The sequence below is a fragment of the Lissotriton vulgaris genome, chromosome 1_1, assembly GCF_964263255.1.
Source record: "Lissotriton vulgaris chromosome 1_1, aLisVul1.2, whole genome shotgun sequence".
NCBI lineage: Eukaryota > Metazoa > Chordata > Amphibia > Caudata > Salamandridae > Lissotriton > Lissotriton vulgaris.
In genome coordinates, this window is record NC_141685.1 from 1,893,984,649 (window position 1) to 1,894,006,687 (window position 22,039).

The following is a 22,039-nucleotide window of genomic DNA, read 5'->3' on the forward strand; positions in this document are numbered from 1 at the left end:
TTAATACTTAGGTATTTAAATGAAAAACCTGAATATAATACACTTCCCCACCCAATACCTTTTCACAGCGGGATCCCTGCCATGAGAAGGCTATCGGAATAGCAACTCGTAATATGCACAGCAGTTTACCCGACAGCCACCACTGTGAGATCCTAGATCCTGAAGGTTGAGGCGGTCTTGTGGTGGTCCGACCTACCATCTTGTAATCAGGCGGTCGTACCGCCGAGGATGTATCGGTCAGACCGCCACGATGGGTACAGCGGTCTTGGGACTGCCATACTCGTAATAAGGCCCATAGTCTTAAATAAACGTACCTATATACTCACATAATGATGCATGGGAATGGCATGCGTGATAATGTCATCCATGGTAAAGGCATGCATGGTAATGTAATCTGTGGTAAATGTATATTTGTGGTAGCATCATGAGAGTAAAGACATTAGCCTGGTGAAGGATTTGTTGTAAATGTATTGCGTGGTTCTGACTACCTTGTAATGGATGTTTCCAGATGATGTTAACCAAAGAGGATAGCTAGGGTGCTACACTTCAAACAAGTTGATGTCTTGAAAGGCCACCCAGACCAGCACTGGATCATTGGGCATCATGAAGCAGTCAGTTCCTTACTGGTGACTGGAGCTTCTGCACCAGTCTCCATTTTGGTGGGTGAGAGCCCAAGGACCCAGATGCAGTGTCTGGGAATAAACACACAGAACAAGTGGCCTATCGGCCAGGACTGGAGATCTAGATTCATAGTGTGAACATAGGTAGGGGCTAACACATACCTCTAAAGATATACTCGCTTGGCCAATGGAACCAAGATCCTGTGTGATGATGATGGTGTAGGTATGAGGGACTCTTTGGTGACATGGGGAAGGTTCGAGGATAATAGCAGCTGAGCACCTGAGGGAGATGACAGATCTATACTGACGCACTTAAGAAGCAGCCCCCAATTTAGACTTTGTGAATGTGAGTGGACTTAGAGCTACCCTTGCCCCTAGTTTGTATTTGTGTCCCAGTGAAGAAGACTACACAATCAAATGCAGACCCTGGCCACCTTCAAACCAGAGACTGCTATAACTGGGAGATTTTTCTGGGGAGCAATCTGTCCAGATACAATCATAGTGTACCACCAAGTTAAACATCGGAGACCATATCTTCCCATGTTGGTAGATACTTGGGGTGGCTGCTGCTCCACAACTGACAGTACAGTGATTGTAACAAGATTTACAGGAAAAGGAAAGAGTCAAACATTAAGGACCTGCTTCGACAAAATAGTGCGGGAAAAATGAGCCAACCCTTCAACAATGAGGCAGGCTGACTTAGTAAAAGAAATTTGTGATGACACTCCAACGAACATGATGTGTAGGTGAAAAGACATTTCAAAATATAAGCCTTCAAGGAGTTGAAAGAGATAATACTGATGGAAATTAACCTGAAACAGGAACTAATAGAGATGTGAATGGGTATCAGAGAGCTAGGTTACAGGTTTCACAGCTTTGAAAGAACAATGGAAGAGAGGTCCAGGGACTGTGAGCAACTGCAGGCTAAGATGATACTCATGGAGAAGCAGGATATGGATGTAAGTGGTACACTGTCTGCCTGCACACAGCCCATGCAGGGATTTTGGAATATTATAATTTTATATTCCAACACCAGTCCACGTAACAGTAGGTAAAGTGTTGGAATATCAAATTACAACATTCCTTGTCCAACAGTGCCATCCAGCGCAAGTCGTAGTAACGACTTGCGTTGTAATGGCATCATTATAAAGGCACTGCTTTGTAAACACTGCGTTGTAAACGATGCTCCCCGCAGGATATACTTCTACAAACAAGATATGAAGACACGTAGAACAGATGGAGGATACATCGAGGAGGCAGTGTGAGGAGTTATATGCAGGGCCTCTTTGACACAATTCTGGCAAGGTCTGGAGGAGAACCACATCAAAGTTGATCGGACCTACAGATTAACCCTGCTTTCTCAATCTAGAAGCTCTTGCCCTAACATCTTAGAACTTTTATGAGGACATGAAAGCTATCATGGACAAAACCTACCAAAGGAAAGGTATTCTTTTTAAACATGAGCTTGTGTTCAAGTATACCAAGAACTTCTGGCAATATCCCTTCCAAAAGGAAAACTTTCAAACTAGTAACAAACTTCCTACTTGAAAAGGATGCTGCATACAAAAGGGTGACCTATTCTGAATCCCATTCCCAGGGGACCAACCAGTAAATCATTTTCAGAGGAATGATAATATTAAGTATCAAATTTGAGGTAGGTCAATAACAGTGGGATAACTACATCAATTGCAGGAGATCAATGGGCTGAGGAACAACTTGCCCACGGACAAAGTAGACGTCAATAAAAGCAGATGTGGTGTAGTTCATCCTCTCTGAAGAGTGAGTAGGGATTCTGGGACAAAGCTGGGTACGTGATGAGATGGGGCATGATTCTACTTAGGGCCTGATTATAAGTGAGGGTGGGCGGCATACTACGTTCTGCCTGCGGAGTTTACAAAGTTTTGGCTCTCTGGTGCTTCGCTTGGAGAGCAGAGTTCAGGCAACTCAACCTACCGCCAGCGGGGTGGAGTTTTATGTTGGTTTTTTTCTGAGCACCAGGCAGAAGTGAGGACATCATGGGGCCCTAAAAAGGGAATGGAGCAGGCAGCAGTGCTCTTCACGTCCTCCTGTGCAGAGCGGGAAGGAAAACAGAAGAGGCTTACCCAGAGCCCTCAGGTGCCGGCTACTGCCAACAAAGGGTAGGAGCCAACTGGCCTGAGCAACAGCTGCAGTCGCCATGCCCAGGAGCAACGCAAATGTGAGCAACGCAGAAGGCTGAGAGGTGAGCGTGGCTTCAGCAAGCCCTGTTTATTCCCCAGGCAAGGTTAGGGCCCGGGTCTACGAGGTACCGCAGTGCACTCTCTGCCTGCAACAGAGAGGTGAGCGTGGCTTCAGCAAGCCCTGTTTACTCCCCAGGCAAGGATAGGGCCCGGGTCTACAAGGTACAGGAGTGCACTCTCTGCCTGCAAAAGTGGTACACTGTCTGCCTGCACACAGCCCATGCAGGGCAGGAAGGAGAACAGGAGGGTCTTGCCCAGAGCCCTCAGATGCCGGCCACTGCCAACATAGGGTAGGAGCCAACTGGCCTGAGCGACAGCCACAGTCTCCATGCCAGGGAGCAACGCAGAAGGCTGAGAGGTGAGCGTGGCTTCAGCAAGCCCTGCTTACTCCCCAGGCAAGGTTAGGCCCCAGGTCTATGAGGTACAGCGGTGCACTCTCTGCCTGCAACAACAGTACTCTCTCTGCCTGCACACAGCCCCTGCAAGCTGTTAAAGTGGTACACACACAGCGTGTGCACAAAACTAACTGCATCCTCTCACAATCAGCGCGAGCATACAACTACCTCCACTATCTTATGACGGTACACACTCTGCCTAAACAAAGCTCCCGAAGGCTGTTAGAGTGGTACACACTCATTGCTGCACAAAACCTTCTGCAGCCTTTTACAGGCACACACACATGCTGTCTGCACACGGTCACAGCCATAAGGAGGGCTGCCAAACCAGAAAGGACATCTCACAGACCGCAGTCTTCCGCAGTCACTCTCCAGCATGTACCGAGGCCACCCACAAGGGAAAGCCATCTGACCCTAGCCTTCCCAGCACTCACCGCTGTAGAAACCCCACTCCTGAAGACAATCGCCAGTGTACAACCAAACTGGAGGCAAAAGGAACACCCTGGTCTGTCACACACAAGTGTTGCCCTACATCAACCCTAGAAACGTCCAAGGGGTAAAACCAACCAGAAATAACACCTCACATGGCCTAGGCTTTCACAACATGTTCAATGCTAGTATGAAGCACAGGAACACAGCAACATTGATGGCAAAACTCGCACGTGACCAGTAATTCCAAAGCACACTCACTGCTAGCACACAGATCCAACACACTCACTGCCCGCACACAGACCCAGCACACTCACTGCCAGAGGGAATTTGAGTTGAAATAAAAAAAAATGTTCATTTGTGGGAGTAATGCATATGTCTAGGGCAGAGCAGAACTTTGCAGAATTCCATAGAATTTGTATGCATCTCCGTGGAATTCCGCTTAGTGCAACTCTGTGAACTCCGCCCACCCTTAGTTATAAGAGGGCCATTCATTTCTGACCCCTGCAGAAACAGCTGTTTGCAAAGGGTCTGCTATTACAAGTATTTCTTTTTTGTTTAAGAGTTTTTTAATTAATTTTCAAAGGAAAAGAAACCAAAATCAAAGGTAATAGCATTCACACATTATGACCATATTAAAAATTATAAATGAACCAATAACGTATAGATGTAATATATGAAAAGCAATAGAGAGAAAAGGAAAGGGAGAGGAGAGAAGAAGAAAAAGAAGATAAAAATAGGGGGAAAAGAAAAGAAAAGAGATAGAATGTTCTAAAAATGTTATATGATAAAAGAAATGGAAAGAGAGGTAGTGCACAGGAGCATGTGTGGAGAGATATGTTGTAAAAGGCAGCCAGAGGAGATCAGATTACATTTTTGAGGTAGAATGAAAGAAGAGACATTAGCAATTCTATGTTCATCATAAATAAAATTCCACAAAGTCAATGAAGATATTTTGGAATTGTCTTTCCAGGATGATAAAATGACCTTAAATGCTAGTGCAATAAAAAGGTAAAAAAGTAAGGAGATAGAGGAGGATTCATCAACATCAGGGGAGGAAGAACCTAGAAAAACATTTTGCAATGATAATGTAAGATCGCAATTAACAATTTTCATGCAAATAGCCCAAACAGATTTCCAAAATGTCAATACATTTGAAGAATCATAAAGTTGATGTCTCAAAGTGCCGGTATCATTAGAACAAGACCAGCATAAGGGAGAAGAGAAGGGGAAAAACTTGGAAATGCAAACAGGTGCGATAACAGCTCTATTGTAAATAAAATACAAAGATTGGGTTATTCGAGCAGCAGCAGAAACTTTGAATAACTTAGACCATAGTTTGTTCCAAGCTGAAATAGGGGAAGAAACGGGCAAGTCAGTTTCCCACGCAAGTTCAATAGGGGATTGAGGTCTTTCAGTGACATGTAATGACAATAACTTACATACAAGTGCGGCTTTAGGTTTGTGTATCTGAAATAAACTATATAATGGAGAGGGTGGAGTGAGAGAGAGTGTATCATCAGGGAGATCAAAAGATGCTAACTGTGATTGTAAAGCAGTTGAAATTACGGTATACTCATTATTGCAAGAGCTAGGTAAATGAAAACGTGCTTGCAATTCAGGAAATGGAATAACAGATTTTTGGTGAATTAATTGGTTTACAAAGATAATCCCCTTCTCCTTCCAGAATTTGTAATAGAATGAGTTAATCTTATATTTGATCAATTTATTGTACCAGATTGTAGAGGATAAAAAACATTGAAATTGAGTTAGACCGGTGGTGAATGTATTGTATAATAAATTCTGAGAGTATTCTGAGAGTATTTTAAAAGAGGGTTATTAAGTATAAAGATACTATTGGGCATATATATTACATTCTGAAACGGAAAAATATTTTAATAATGAGCGTTCAAAAACAATCCATCTGGGAATAGGGATATCAGCAAAATTATAGGATAAAGCAAAGGATTGTTTAATCAAAAAGGCCGAGTGATAGGCTTTAAAGCTATTACAAGTTATGATGTGCTAAATGCCTCAACCTTTATTAACCTGCCAAACTTTAACAGGGGAAAAAAGGTATGGTTTTTACCATTTCATGCGGATTCTGGTGCATTAAACACCAAAATCCACATTTTGTTCCTCAGAAACTGGTAATAGGGGTTATTTATCACATCAGACAAATAACGTACCCCATGATCTCATTATTTACTAAGTGCAATGAATAGTACCTATACTCGTAATCAGGCCCTTAGAACTTTAGATTTTAGTTTTGTACGACAGTGGGTGACAGCTGACTAGGGACAGTGGCCAGAACGAGCTTGGGACTTAAATAGGCATTGCCTAATATCGCACTCTCTAGAGGAAGGGGTTGGGGTTTTGATTATGGGTGGGTATGTTTGTTTTTGCTTTTGAGGGGAATGTTCAGGTGGCATCAATTTTTGAAACAAGTGGTATTGTCCACCTTCTTGTAGTCTACTAAATGGCAATAAAAGTCTACTGAAAATAATAATAAATTGAATATACTTGACCCTGCTGGGGCCGTCACTCCTACCATACAACTTCTTTAATCAGTAGAGGCACCAGATCAGTATCAAACTGTTAAAGGTAACTGCTGATTCTCTGAAGTTGTGCACTGATTAACCCATTAGTCATGAAGGTCTAATCTACTTTTGCAAAAAAAGAATTTCCCCAGGCACACTTGCATGTTCGATGGGATGGGTTTAGGGTGGTGTGACCTGTCCAGCTGCACCTAGTGCTGAACTGGTGATGGAACTGTGTTTTTAGAAATAACTTATAGGCATAAAACCACTTGCTGCAGAGTTCCTTGTGTGTTCAGCAGTTTTCATGCAACAATAAGAATGTCAAGGGAGGAGGCGTCGGTCTTTCCCACATGCACGTCTGCTCGGTGACCGAACCTCTTCTGTCTCACAATTCACTGCGCAGCACCAATTTCTGCTTTCTGGGTTGCAAAACACCGGGATCCCAAGACACAGCTACATGGAACTGCGGTGTGCCACTGAAGAATAATACCGGGGTATATGCAATGCCCTAAAGAGCGGCCAAACGGATTTTAGTGTGGCTCTCGTTTCAGAGATACTGCGTGGCTCCCAGGCCTGAGCCCACAAAGGAGCCGCTTTTCCTTACGGACCTAGCTCTAGGACACCCCCGCGCCGCACGGCCACCAGCTGCTGCATTAAGCATTGTATTAAGTCTGTTGCTGTTTATTTTCCCGCTGTTTCGCCCGTCTTGCCGCCTGTAACCGCCCTCCGTCTTCCCTCCCCGCTTCCCGCCACCACCGCAGACCCCGCCCCTTTTTTCTTTCTGTTCCCTCCCCGCTCCCGCCTCCCAGCTGCCCCGCCCACCCACGCACTTGGCCATATATGGCGACCGTGCGACGCAGGTGAGTGTGACCTAGCTCTAGGACACCCCCGCGCCGCACGGCCACCAGCTGCTGCGTGTGCTCCCCGCCCTTGCTGCCTCGCTGCTCGGCTGCCGCCCGTGACCACGTCCCCTCCATCTCGCTGCGTGGTCCGCGCTCGCCGCCACTCTCCCTGTGCCCTTGTGTGCATTTTATTGTAATAGCGCTCTAAAAGTACTGTATCTGTCCTTGTTGTTTGCCCGTTTACTGTCTGTATTAAGCATTGTATTAAGTCTGTTGCCGTTTATTTTCCCGCTGTTTCGCCCGTCTTGCCTCCTGTAACCACCCTCCGTCTTCCCTCCCCGCTTCCCGCCACCACCGCAGACCCCGCCCCTTTTTTCTTTCTGTTCCCTCCCCGCTCCCGCCTCCCAGCTGCCCCGCCCACCCGCGCACTTCGCCATATATGGCGACCGTGCGAACGCGCAGCGGTCACGCGCAGCGGGCGCGCCGATTGTGCGCCGAAGGCGCGCCAAAGGTAAGCCCGTCTGCGCCCGTCCGCGACCGGACCGCGCCCAGCGCCAGGACCCCTGGCCCACGAGGACCCCGACCGACCCGCCTGACGTACACCGCCGCCACCCTCAACGCACTCAACACCGGCCGAGTCCCGGGATGCTACCGAGCCACCCCACGACGCACCCACGGACCCTTCAGCTGCGACACCTGCAAGTTCACCTGCATCCGGACCTGCCCGACACCAGCACCTGCCAAGCCGAACACCAGCAGCAACCACCTCAAGTGCATCCTCCTCAACACCCGCTCCGTCCACAGACACGCCATCGAACTCTGGAACCTCCTAGACGCCACAGCCCCCAACGTTGCCTTCATCACGGAGACCTGGATGAACGCCTCCTCAGCGCCCGACATCGCCATCGCCATCCCTGAGGGCTACAAGATCACCCGAAGGGACCGCAACGCCAACCAGGTGGGAGGAGGCATCGCCATCATCCACAGGAACACCATCCGCATCACGACCAGCACCGACAACGCCCCACCCTCCGCCGAACACCTACATTTCCAGATCCACACCGACCCGAAGACCACCCTCAGAGGCACCCTGATCTACCGACCCCTGGGACCACGCACTCAATTCAGCGAGGACATCGCCGACCTCATCAGCCCGCACGCCCTCCCCTCCGCTGACTACATCCTCCTAGGGGACTTCAACTTCCACCTGGACAACAACAACGACCGCAACACCACCACCCTGCTCGACAACCTCGCCAACCTTCGACTCAAGCAACTGGTGAGCACCCCCACCCACATCGCCGGACACACACTCGACGCCATCTTCTCATCCAGCAGAGACATCGACTTCAGCCATGCCACAGAACTCCACTGGACGGACCACAGATGCATCCACTTCACCTTCAGAAGAACGACGATCCACCACCACCAGCAACAGGCTGCTCGAAGAAGCTGGAACAAGATCACAGCCGACCAGCTCGCCGCTTCCCTGAACCAGCACCCTCCGGCCAGCTCAGCGAACCCCAGCCAGGCCGCCGACAACCTCACAAAGTGGATCAGCAAATGCGCAGACGAACTCGCCCCTCTGAGGACCCCGCCCAGCAATCCCGGCGGTAAGAAAGCCCCATGGTTCACCGACGAACTCAAGAGCTCCAAGAAGAACTGCCGAGCCCTCGAGAAAGTATGGAGAAAGGAACCTACACCGGACAACTCGAACACCCTCAAGCTCGCCACCCGGAAACACCACCAACTGATCTGCACCGCCAAGAAAACGGCTTTCAAGAATCGACTGGACAACAACGCACACAACTGCAAGGAACTCTTCAACATCGTGAAAGAGCTCTCCAACCCCAACGCCGGAAACACCAACATCACCCCATCGCAAGACCTCTGCAACTCCCTCGCCTCCTACTTCCACAACAAGATCGCGGACATACACAACAGCTTCAGCACCCATCCGACCCACGCCACGACCACAGCAACGCCGCCCACCACCATCCTCCGAGCCTGGACCCCGACCAGCACCGAAGACACCATCCACGTGATGAACTCCGTCCACTCCGGATCTCCGACCGACCCCTGCCCCCACCACGTCTTCAACAAGGCTGACGCTGTCATCGCACCCCACCTGCGGGACATTATCAACACCTCATTCGACACCGCCACCTTCCCCGAGAGCTGGAAGCACGCCGAACTCAGCGCTCTACTCAAGAAACCTACGGCAGACCCCACCGAACTCAAGAATTACCGCCCCATCTCTCTACTCCCGTTTCCAGCCAAAGTCATCGAGAAGACCGTCAACAAACAGCTGGCCACCTTTCTCGAGACGAATGGATCCCTCGACCCATCGCAGTCCGGATTCCGTGCCAACCACAGCACCGAGACCGCCCTCATCGCCGCCACCGACGACATCCTAGCCCTGATGGACAACGGAGAAACAGCGGCCCTCATCCTCCTAGACCTCTCCGCGGCTTTCGACACGGTCTGCCACCGCACCCTAGTACAGCGCCTCGGCAACGTCGGAATCCAGGAGAAGGCACTGGAATGGATCGCCTCCTTCCTCGACGGAAGAACACAGAGGGTCCGCCTACCACCGTACAAGTCAGAGGCCACCGAAGTCATCTGCGGCGTCCCTCAAGGATCCTCGCTGAGCCCGACACTCTTCAACGTCTACATGAGCCCCCTCGCGGCCATCGCACGCCAACACAACCTCAACATAATCTCCTACGCCGACGACACCCAGCTGATCCTCTCCCTGACCAACGACCCCGCCGCCGCCAGAGCCAACCTGCACGAAGGGATGAAAGAGGTAGCCGAGTGGATGACGACGAGCCGCCTGAAACTGAACTCAGACAAGACGGAGGTCCTCATCCTGGGCTCCTCGCCCTCCGCCTGGGACGACTCCTGGTGGCCCCCCGCCCTGGGCACCGCACCCAAGCCAACGAACCACGCACGCAACCTGGGCTTCATCCTGGACTCCTCCCTCTCCATGACCAGGCAAGTCAACGCCGTCTCCTCGTCGTGCTTCAACATCCTGCGCATGCTTCGGAAGATCTTCTGGTGGATCCCCACAGAGACCAGGAAGACCGTCACCCAGGCCCTCGTCACCAGCCGACTGGACTACGGCAACGCACTCTACGCCGGAACCACCGCCAAGCTCCAGAAGCGACTCCAGCGGATCCAGAACGCCTCAGCCAGACTCATCCTCGACATCCCACGGAACAGCCACATCTCCGGACACCTGAGAGACCTGCACTGGCTCCCCGTCAACAAAAGAATCACCTTCCGGCTCCTCACCCACGCACACAAAGCCCTACACGATCAAGGCCCGAGCTACCTCAACAACCGAATCAACTTCTACGCTCCCAAACGCCACCTCCGATCTGCCAGCCGCGCCCTCGCTGCCGTCCCACGCATCCGCAGAGCCACCACAGGAGGAAGGTCCTTCTCCTACCTGGCCGCCAAGACCTGGAACTCCCTACCTGCCGACCTGCGCCTGACCCAAGACCCCCTCTCCTTCAGGAAGAAGCTCAAGACCTGGCTGTTCGAGCAGTAACGGCACCCCCCCCCCCCCCCCCCAGCGCCTCGAGACCCTACGGGTAGGTAGTGCGCTCTATAAATGTCTTTGATTGATTGATTGATTGATTGAAGTTGTTCAGCGTGGCCCATTAATGAGGGGAATTAGGCCGAATTGAAGTATTTAAGGAGCTGAAAATCATTGCAGCACCGCTCTGAAGTCAGAGAAAAAAAATCGAGAGATGCAGGAGGCCTTATCTTTATGTGCCATCCAGTGTGAGCACAAGGGGAGAGCCACCAGATTTCACACCAGGGGTAAATACCTAAGCAAATGTTGATACATTTGTGGCTGGTTTTCCCCCTAACTTGAGGCCAGAAGAGGAGAGGTCCGCATTCCACTATGATGGGGAAGCATTTAAAAGTTGCTGCCATGATGGCCCATCTGGATACTGCTGTGAACCTTAAAGCTAAAACACAAACAGTCCAAATGAAGGTAGCAGCAGCAAGAGCAGAACACAGTTTAAAATCACATCAAAGGGTTAGTAATGGGGTCAAGCCCTCTGAGCTTGGAGGAAGATATGTTGGATAATAGAGCAGAGGCCGACTTTGCGGGCGTTACCTTGGAAAGTGTCCCACTAAAGTTGGTGGCAGTAGAAGGAGGTTTAAGGGAGGAATCCACCACACAAAAGGAGATGACAAATCTCTGTGTAGAGAATAGCTGGCCAGCAGATGACAAAGACAAGGAGGAAAGTGGAAAGGAAATCAATGAAGGAACCTTGAACCAAAGCAAGTCCGAAAAGAACCCGTTTTTTGCAAAAGGGAAAACAACATAAATTGCTCCTCAGGGGCATTCCCCTTACATTGCATCTGGGCTTTCTTTAAATGCACATCCTCCTGTTCAGAGTACAAAGCAGACAGATCAGTAGCAAGATGGTATTCAGCAATCCCCCGTTGTCTAGAGCAAAACATTGATGATTGTACAGTCTCAGCTTCCTTGTCTAGAGCAAAACATTGATGATTGTACAGTCTCAGCTTCCTGCAGCAGTCTCAGATATGGACCAGCAAGATCAGGGGCATCTGGAACTAGACGGACCCCAAGAGATGACATGTTCAAAACAGCAGCAAGGAGAGGAGGCTATTGTGCTGTGGGATATAAAGACGATGCTGAATAGAATCCCCGAACCAACGATTGTCTAAAATTGAAGAATCAGTGGGTAGTTATCCCGCAAGAATGCAGAAGGCTGAGTCAAGGATCTTGCAGCTGTAGGACCAGATGAATGTCATGCAGAAACGAGTCAACCTAGCAAAGTAGGAAAAATCTTCACTAGAAAAGAAAATTGACTTGTTGGAAAATCATTCTTGCTGCTCCAATCTATGCCTGGTAGGAGTTCCGGAAGGATGTCAAAGGGAGAAAATCCTTAAATGGGTCGATCTCACAATCATGCAGGCACATAGTGGCCCAGCTCAGCCATATCCAAACTCAAAACTGCCACAAACAATTTTGGTAAATTTTGAGGACTTTCATATAAAAGAGCGGATTTTGACCAGAGCCATTCGAAAGAAGCAATCCTCTACTGATGAAGTATCTTGCTTTCGTATATCTTCTGATATGTCAGCAGCAGCAGATCTACAGCTAAATATGTGGTTTTGAAAAAGTGAGCTGGGAGTGGACGTTGATGGCTATAATGAATGTGTTGATGGGGGGGATGGGTGAATATCCCGGGGTGCACCACCATGGCACCCAAAAGGGCGTTCATCCCTGTAAGAGGGGTATTGTGGGCCATTCCCCTCTCACTTGGGACTGGGAGGTGTTGGGTTGAAGGGGGTATTTTGTGAGTGGAGGAGCATGGTTATTAAAAATGAGCAGAATCATTAGGAGGCAATGTAATTTTGAGAAGACTTTTTTAAAAGAGGGTTCAAGTGAAAGAAGGGTACAGGGACAATGGGTCTTAAAGTTCACATAATATCATGTAATGTAAATGGAATATCCAATAAGGAAAAGTGTGGCAGTTTAATTAGGTGGCTAACTTCCTTTTCTCCACAAGTTCTATTGCTGCAGGAGAACCATCTTAAAACTAATACAACAAAGCTTTTAATCCCTAAATACTATTTTAAAGCAGATTTTGCTTTGGTAGGGATAGCAGCAAGGCGGTAGCAGGGGGATATTCAAGTTTGTAGGGATCCCAATGGTAGATGGATCTGGGTTACAGCCAGGGTGACCGGTAATCCTTTCAATTTAGAGAACTACTATGTATGTCCTGATAGTGGACAATCCTAAAGCAATTATGCTGATAACAAGCTGGTCATGGAGCAGTGGGGCCAAAAATTATAGGGAGTGATTTTAATGTTATTCAGGACTTAAGAAGGGAAACTAAAGGGCATATTTACAATGGAAGAGACAGAGAACGGTGTTAACTTTTTTGGCTTAACGCCACGCCACTTCTGAAACACAGGGCTGCACCATATTTACAATAATATGGTTCAGCCCTGTGTTTCACCCTCCACAGGTGCAAAATGTTGATTGCCTAGTACCAACGCAGGCACACTTGCACCGAGGAGCAAGGGTGCCTGTGTTGAGGGGATGGATTGTTTATTTGCATGAAGGTATCCCTTCTGGCACATAAACAATCTTTAAATGGCGTTTTGTAACTTCTATGTGTGCTGCTTAATGCAGCACAACCAGAAGTTGCAAAACCTCATTTTTTTAATGATTGTTTATATGCAAGAAGAGACATCTGTCTGCACATAAACAATCAATGGCATTTTGCTGTTTCCTTGTATGCTGCACAACGCAGCACACATGGAAACAGCAAAAACGAGGAGAAATTAAACATTTATCCTCATTTGGCCAGGGTAAGACCAGGTTGTCCCTGGTCTTAATTTTGGCGCTGCCCCATATTTACTCTACCCTTTTAATTATCTGGCTGCGTCAAAACCAATGGGTGTTGCAGTGGAACGCCCACCACAACACCCATTGCCCTCCCCTTTCATGCTAAGTATAGCGTGAAAGGGTGCCTTATGTACAAGGCAGCGTTAAGCCATGTTAGGTGGCTTAACGCTGCCTTGTAAATAAGGCGAAGCCCCTATCACCACCACAGCGTCCAAAAATGGGAAGTTGTAGTGGCGATAGTGGCTTGTAAATATGCCACTTAGAATGAAAACAGAAAATAGTTGAAGCCATGTACTAAAAAAGTATTAGATATAATTAAACTGCATCATGTATTGACTGACCCATGGTGTAGGGCTCATCAGGGTCTCTCGCAATATACTTGCTTGTCCCATCTAATTCAATCAGCTTCTCGTATAGATGTTTTTCTTATTTCCCGCTCTTTTCATTGTGTTGGTTCAGAAATTTGGGTTGATTCATTTTCAAATCACTCACTGGTTGGTATTGAGTTGGAGGTGGAGGCAAGGAATAGCAGGAGATCCAAGTGGCAGATGGATCGTCTCCTTCTTTCTAATCAGGAATGGTTGATAAGTATGAAAAAATATGAAGAAGAGTTTTTTTAGACTATTAAGACTACTGCATCACTTTTTCAGTTTGGGGTGCTTTTACTGCAACAACACATGTTCATAGATTGGCAGTTATGGCCTCACAAGCTAAAAATGGGGCGACACGTATAGCTGAACTCCAGTTGATACCTTTCTCGAGAATAAGGCTCAGCTTTTAGAGACACAAATATCAGTGGATATGCAGTTGACAAAATCTAGGTGGGAGCTAAAGGAATTTTTTATTTTATAGGAAATAAAGAGCTCACGGCTGTATCAGGAGCAGGTGTACGAGGAAAGCCAGATGGTAGGGAAATTTCTGGCTTGGTAGACCAGGGTTAAGCAGGAAGCCGCATTAATTACTGAGCTGCAGAAACCGGGGACACGGAAAAGGACGAGATATCCAAAATATTTTTCAAGCATTGCAATAGTTTGTAGACCACCAAATATGCAGCCTCATTGAGACTATATATCATTTTTTCCAGTCTATTAAATTACCACAGTTGACAAACACACAATTAGAGATTATTATATGGGTTATTAGAGCACTAGAAATCCAAAAGGGCCCTTGCCTCAATGCCTTGTGGAAAGGCGTGTGGCAATGATGGTCTTCCAACAGAATTTTATAAAACTTTTTCCAAAGAAGTAGCGCCTTTTTTGAGGGAGCTTTTTAATTTTTATAAAAGAAGGGGGTGAGATTCCATACATTTTTAAGGAATCAACAATTGTCAGTTTTGTTAAGAAAGGAAAGAACCCTAGGGATGTAAACTCATATCAGCCAATTACCTTATTGAATACTGATTAAAAAATTGTAATGAAAATTTGGGCTAATCGTATCACTCCGGTAGCCCTGAAGGTAATTCATATGGACCAGACTAGGTTCATGGCTGGTAGGTTGATGTCATCTAATACTGTTTTTTAGTTCATGCCCTGGATTTTTTTTTAATGTGAATCAAACGGCCGCACTGATCGTGATGTAGCATTCAACCTGGTTAACTGGGATGCTTTGTTTTATGGCCTTGCAAGGTTTTCTTTCCTTATCAGTTAATTATTATGCTTCATAATATATATCAAGGGGCTCAGGCAAAGGTATTTATGAATTTGAATTTGTCAGGAAAGGTCGAAATAAATAAGGGAATTCACCAAGAATGTCTGTTGTCTCCTTTACTATTTACCTTTTTTATCGAACCCCTGACAGTCAGGATTATGGCTAACCTGGGTATAGAAGCACCGATAGTGGGAATGTATAAGCTTCAAGTCTTTGCTGATGACATAATACTTTACCTCAAGCCAGAAGAACAAAACATCAAAACAATATTGACAGAATTTGAGCTGTTCCAATCGATTGGGGGATATAAAATTAACCAGAACTCCCCTCTTAACACCCTTTCTCTTGATTTTCAGCTTCCAATCAATCAATATGGGGCTTGTAAAGTGCAGCTACTCACCTGTGAGGGTCTCAAGGAGCTGGGAGGGTTGCTGGTCCCTCTGGGTGTATGATCATTCGAAGAGCCAGGTCTTGAGGTCCTTCTTGAATTGAGTCAGCAGATGACCGGAGGTGGAGGGGCAGGGTGTTCCAGGTCTTGGGGCAAGGTAGGATGTATTACTTTCCACTGGTTTGTGTGGATCCTAGGGACGGAGGCTAGGGCAAGTTGGGCAGAACTGAGTTGTCTGGGGGTACATGGAACGGGATGCAGTGGTTCAGGTATGCTGGTCATTAGTCATGGAGAGCTTTGAAGGCATGTGTGAGGAGCTTAAAGGTGATTCTCTTATTGACTGGGAGCCAGTGGAGTTGTCAGAGGTGTTGCATGATATGGCTGAGGTAGGGGATGTCAAGGACTGGCTGCAGTGTTTTGGACATTCTGTAGTTTCTTGAGCTGTTTCTGGATGACACTGGCATAGATCGCATCGTCGTAGACAAGTCTGCTGGTGATGAGTGTGTGGGTAACCATTTTTCTGGATTGTCAGTGGATCCATCAGAATGTCTTTCAAAGCAGCCGGAGCATGTGGAAGCAGACTTGTGGGAGATGAGTCCAGCATGATGCTGTGGTTGCGATCATGGTCCGTTGAGGTGGGAGGAGGTCCCAGAGCTGCTGGCCACCAAGAGTCATCCCAGGATGAGTACTTCGGTCTTGTCCAAGTTGAGCGTGAGGCAGCTCTTTTTCATCCAGGTGGCAACAGCCTTCATTCTGCTGTGGAAGTTGGTTCTGGCAGTTGTGGATTCATTGGTGATGGAGAGGATCAGCTGGGTGTTGTTGGCTTAGGAGACGATGTTGAGTCCATGGCTTCTGACGATGGCTGCCAGACGTTGGACCTTGTAGACGTTGAAGGGAGTGGGGCTCAGGAAGGATCCCTGGGGCGCCCCACAGCTGATCTCTGTTGGTTCTCAGAGTAACGGGGTAGTTGTCCTTGCTGAGTCCGGCCGGTGAGGAAGGAGTGGATCCAATCCAGTGCCTTTGTAGGAAAGTAGGATCTGCTTCTATGAAAAATACTAATTGGTGACCAGGCAAGAACCAAGGGACTGGGTGCTCAATAAATGTGTAGGGCAGTACACTACTGGTATAGGTTGGTGCTCCAAGGGGAGAAAGTTTGGCTACCAATTCAACCACGTTAATTCCCACAGCAGAAGGGATACAATAAAACAAAAAGTCACCCCTAGGCACTCAATAGAGTAATATTTTTGTCTAATAGAAATCCTTATAGCTCGCTCTATTGTTCCTGGCAAGTAAAATTGATTCTCAGCAGTCCTGTGATAATATCTTGATGTGAATGGTCTTCCTCTTACTTAATGTGTAAAGAGCACAGCACCAAGTATATCCAGATGGCGTAAAAGTATAAAGGTAGAAGTATAAATAAAGAAGATGAGATATATGTTGTGGGAGAGAAGATCACAAGTCCATGACCTGTAAGGGTTCCCCCATACCGGAATTCCCTCCGACTGCTTCTATGTTTACCCCCACTTTTTGCCTGGTGCTAAGCTGTTATTGACTAGTCTGATTGGGATCCTGCTAATCAGGACATCATTCTATCTGTTTTCTCTCTAAATTGTTATGGTCAGAACTTAGGTACATCTCAGATTGGATACTGGGGTACCCTTATAAGTCCCTAGTATATGGTACTGAGGTACTTAGGGCATAGGTACCCCAGAGGTTGCCCATGGGAGACCATCCAAAATGGAACTACGGGCCTTTCATTGAAGCCTATGAAAGCTAGTGCTAGCACCACATACTAAAGATATAGGTTTCCTATATCTAGGGTCACTGCACTTAAAACCTATACATCACCCCTATAGCAGGCCTTTACAATCCTGAAGGCAGGGGGCTTAGTTCTAAGTGAGAGGGTGCCCCTGCATGAGCAGGACACCCCTACAGCCTAGGGAGTCCATTCTCCCCGGAATATCAGTGAAGCAGCCATATACCATATAGAGGGGCACCGCATAAATATTCGATGACGCTCTCGAAACTGGCTGAACCAAATCCTATCATGATTGGTGTCAAACATGTTGGAATCATATACACACACCATAAACTGTGTGGGAGGTATGATTCCATCCACTGGAAGATCCCTCCGTTAGGCTCCCAGTGTTGCCGGTGCCAACCTACTATGCCCAGACAGCCCAAAATGGTTGCTGCCAACCAGAGACACATTTCTGCCCTCCTGCTGCTGAGCCAAGCTCGAGCAGGAGAAGACAGAATGATAGGCATCCTCTCACAGGAAGGTGCAACCACATCCCAGACAGGATTTAGTGTATTGGGACCAGGCACGTGCGCTTGCCAGCACCACTAAGTCTGCATGAGGGGCACATTTAGTGTTCTCGTGCATAGTCCAGTTCTAACCAGTCCCGGGAGCCGTTGGCTCCCGCCCTGGCACAAAACTGGACAAAGGACATGGAAGTAATCTCCCCCATGTCTAGACCCTCCCCTAGGAGGGTCTCCTGAATTGTCACAACCCTTTCCTTATGGTGCTAAAGGGCTTACCTGGGTGTAGGTCCCTAGACTCGTTGTGGGAGAAGATTCAAATCAGATGCCACTTCTTTTTCAACCGTCTGGGCACTCTGGACTTCGCTGGACTTCGATGGGCTTGACTTCAGCTCCCTTCCAGTCTGCTGCATCGTCTGTGCCTATGTACCATACCAGAACCTTTCAAGGCCTGTGGGCATCAAAGATACCTGAATGATTCTCCCTTTAAGTGAAGTAGTCACTTCCTTGCATCGGCAGGCACTGCAACTGAGTTGACCGATCTGCTAATCCTGAGCTTCTCCAGACTCCAAAAGGTCCTGCAACACAGGTGGTTGTTCTCAAAGCTCCCAAGGCCTGCCCTACTCTCTTACCAAGTTTGAGACCAGTTTCCCTTGTGAGGCTGCATTAACTGAACTCCTGTGTACAGCGTCAACTTGCAATTGCAAAAGCTGGTTGGCTTCCTTCCACCAAGATCTTCGGACTCCAAGTAGCCTCAACCTCAAGCAAATCTAATGACCAGAATCTTTGACCATACCGCATCATGTGCACCATGGCCTGTATCTTCTGGTGAGCTGGCGGAGGTCCTCTGGTGATTCTAGTGCTTCCGACCTGTGGGTCCTTTTGAGGGTCACCTTTGTTTCCTGTGGACTCCCTTGATTGCTCAGGGTCTGCCCTGACTCCCCTGCTTGTGGTGAGTACCCTGGACCTTGCTGGTCCCGACTTTGCTCCTTCTTCAGCTTCTGCATTGGTTACATTTGCCAAGGCTTGTTGGTGCTCCTGCCGGACACCGACCCCCTCAGCACTCAACATCCTTCATGGGACAGCTTATGCACAGCCCCTGGTCTTCCTCAGCATTTCCTGGTCCTCACAGCTGCAGACTCAAGGTCATCGTCAACTCTCCTGCAATACCCGACATTGGAAGGCATTCGTCTTCCAAAGTCTTCTGGTCACTCCGAAGTGACACAGACTCTGTCTCCTCTACTTGCAGGTACCTCTCACCTAGAATCCACCTTCAGATTCCACATGACACTTTCTTCTTCTTCAACTGCAGCACTTTCCTGAAGTCCTCCATTGGGTACGACAGCAGTTTCTGACACCACTCCACACGTATGCACCCAGCTTCCCTGGTGTAGGTAACGTGGGGACTAGGGTATCCACGGGTGGGGTAGCTTTCCAACCTTCTCTCTTCCACAGGGTTTCTTCAGGGTCCACTGGGAAAGGTCCTTAATATTTCAAAATCCAACCATGACTTACATGCAGACTTGTAGAGAGCATGCAGTCGTGTTTTAACACTGCACACCCTCTCCGTGGGGTTCCTAGTCACTCAACTTGGGTGGTTCTTTGGATCTACAGCACTTCTATGTCCTCTCAACATTGCCTTGACCTGAGTCGTCATTCTTATACACTTTCTTAGTATATGGTTTAGTCCCCCCCTTGCGGTCCACTGTATATTTTGTGCTATTTACTGTGATTTCTATGTAAAGTATTGTATCCATTGTGCATCTCTCCGGGTAGGAGATATGTAAACGCATTAAAGAGTATTATATAATGAATACATATTTTTATAAATGCCTTGTGTGGTTCTTTTTCACTTAATCAAGATATAAGATTGTGTTCTGGTAAAACAAGCTGCTTTGCACCCCTTCTGGATTAAGCCTGAAAGCTGCTCTCCACAGCTACCACTTAGAGAGCTTTTTATTTTTGTCTAAGACCTCCTGAATCACCATAAGCGTTGTCTGGACTGGTGCAGGGTTCCACTTACATAAGTGTACATCATATACCAGGCCCGCTTCCCACATTGGTGGCAGTGGTAGGGGGTCAACCCTGCTTTGTTTTACCAGATAAATCTTGATACTGATTAATTGAACAAACATCACTAATACTGGGCACATATAATACAAGCTTAGAATAGTAAGTTCTACTGAACTTAGGGTTGGGTAGGCAAAGGGTCAAGCTCACCCTTTCTCCAACCTCAGAGAGTTTAGTTCCCACTACGTTAGGTAGGTGCAACACAACACCTCAATTAGGGGGTCATTAGGATGACGGGCGGACTTAGTCCGCCCGCCATCCTATCGGAATTCGGGACCGCCCGCCATAAGGGTTAGGATGTGTCCGCCACAGTGGTGGGCGCTTCCTGCATTGTTAACATTGTGGCGGGCGTGCTCTCTGCACCGCCCGCCACAATGCTAAAAATGCACATTTGCATTTACATTAACAAAGCATCAGGCACCGCGCGGTGCCTGACGCTTTGTTAATGTAAATGCAGGGGGGTACCACAGGTGCCCCCTGTGTGCACCCCCCACCTGTCCTTCACTCCGGGGGCCCGCAGGGGGGCCCCGAAGTGAAGACCGCATGCATTTCCGTGGCGGCAATGAGGCATCTGTTTTGGGCAATGCTAATATGGCTGGCGGTGTCTAATAGACACCGCCACCACATTAAACCTTTTCCACCCCGGCCGCAAGGCGACCGGGGCAGAAAAGCAGCGGACGGTCTTTCCATCTGCTGCGGTCCCCCCGCCATCCTAATATGGCGGGGGGAATTTAGGTGCGGATGGCGGGCAGATTGCCCCTGCCAGGCCAGCGGTGACTACCTGGCGATCCTAATGGCCCCTCAGTATGTCTTCTAAAGGAGATGTCTATTTTACCCTTTTTGATTTAAATTTTTACTAATGTGCCGATTTAAATCAGTATGACCTAATTTAAGGAATTGGAGGCACTTTTCCGAAGTTTTGTTTAGAATAAAAACGTCTTGAGAAATAAAATTCCAGTGCTTCAGCTAGATACCTATCAGAGCGGATGGGCACTACCATATTAGTTCTGTCAATAGATGCCAAGGGGTCTCTGGATTGTTTTTTTATGGAAAGGATCGCGCAGGATGGCAGATCCCAGCTCCCCATATTTATAAAACCTACAAAAAAGACGAGGTATACAACACTACAGGAATATTGTTGGGGACTTCAGGCATTTTATTCTTTGAATGCTCAGTCTTTAAGGTACGAATATTTGCAGCTTACGGAATGCAAATTTCTAGGCCTACAAATACCAAATAGCCATTTAAGGTATTGAAATACAAATGACTTTAAGACCTAGGACATTTTTTGGTAGGGTGGAATTGTATTATTTGGCACGACCTTCAAGCTAAGTGCCGGGATCGGTGCAAGCTCTTCTTTTTTGGATACCAGCAGATTGAAAAAACTGTGTTCAGTCGAGTTTAGTTTCCTCCCCAATAACGGCTGCTCTGTTTAGGACAAATCTAAGGGGGTTTGGAAACTGGTACATATTACTGCAGAGCCAAGGAGAGGGGCACCTGCCAAAAATATGTTTAGAAAAGATCACGCTGACAACGCAATGTACTTTGTTCTGAGATCTAATGGAAGGCGATCTCGTAATTAGGAAACAAGGCCTTTAAGAGCCACAAACTTTATGAGAATTTATTTTTTATCACACTGGACGGCATATTATACTCCTAAGGCCCTCCTTAGAATGTATTCAGAAATAGAGGATTGTTCCTTCGATTGTCATTATCTGGGGTACATTCTTTTTTACCCGCCCTATGGTTGTACGGTGCGGGGAAAAAGTATTTGGGGCTAGATTGAACCGGAGAGGCAGGTGTGCCGCTCGTTGGTATTTTTAGGCAGAGGCCAAATTTGCCATTGGATACAGAGGCTGAAAAATTCATCGTGATTGCCTCTTTAGTCACTTGATCTTGCAGAACTGAAAGACAACTAGAGTGCCAACGTATCAAGAGTGGCATAATCAGATGAGGCAAACTAAGAAGTTTGAGGAGGCCTTCGCAAAAAGGGTGGGGGTATCAAAAGATTCAATGTTTCATGGCAGTTCATGGAGGGAATATAAAATGTAGCAGCTTAAGAATTGTAAATAATGGATACCATTTTTTAATAAGGTCAGCCTTGAAATAATAGTATCTGTATCTCAGGCATGTTATATATACACTTTGTAGTAGGTCTTCAAAAAAAGGTTTTTACAGTAATATAAAAATATGTATATCCTAGGCACATTTGTACTTTGTC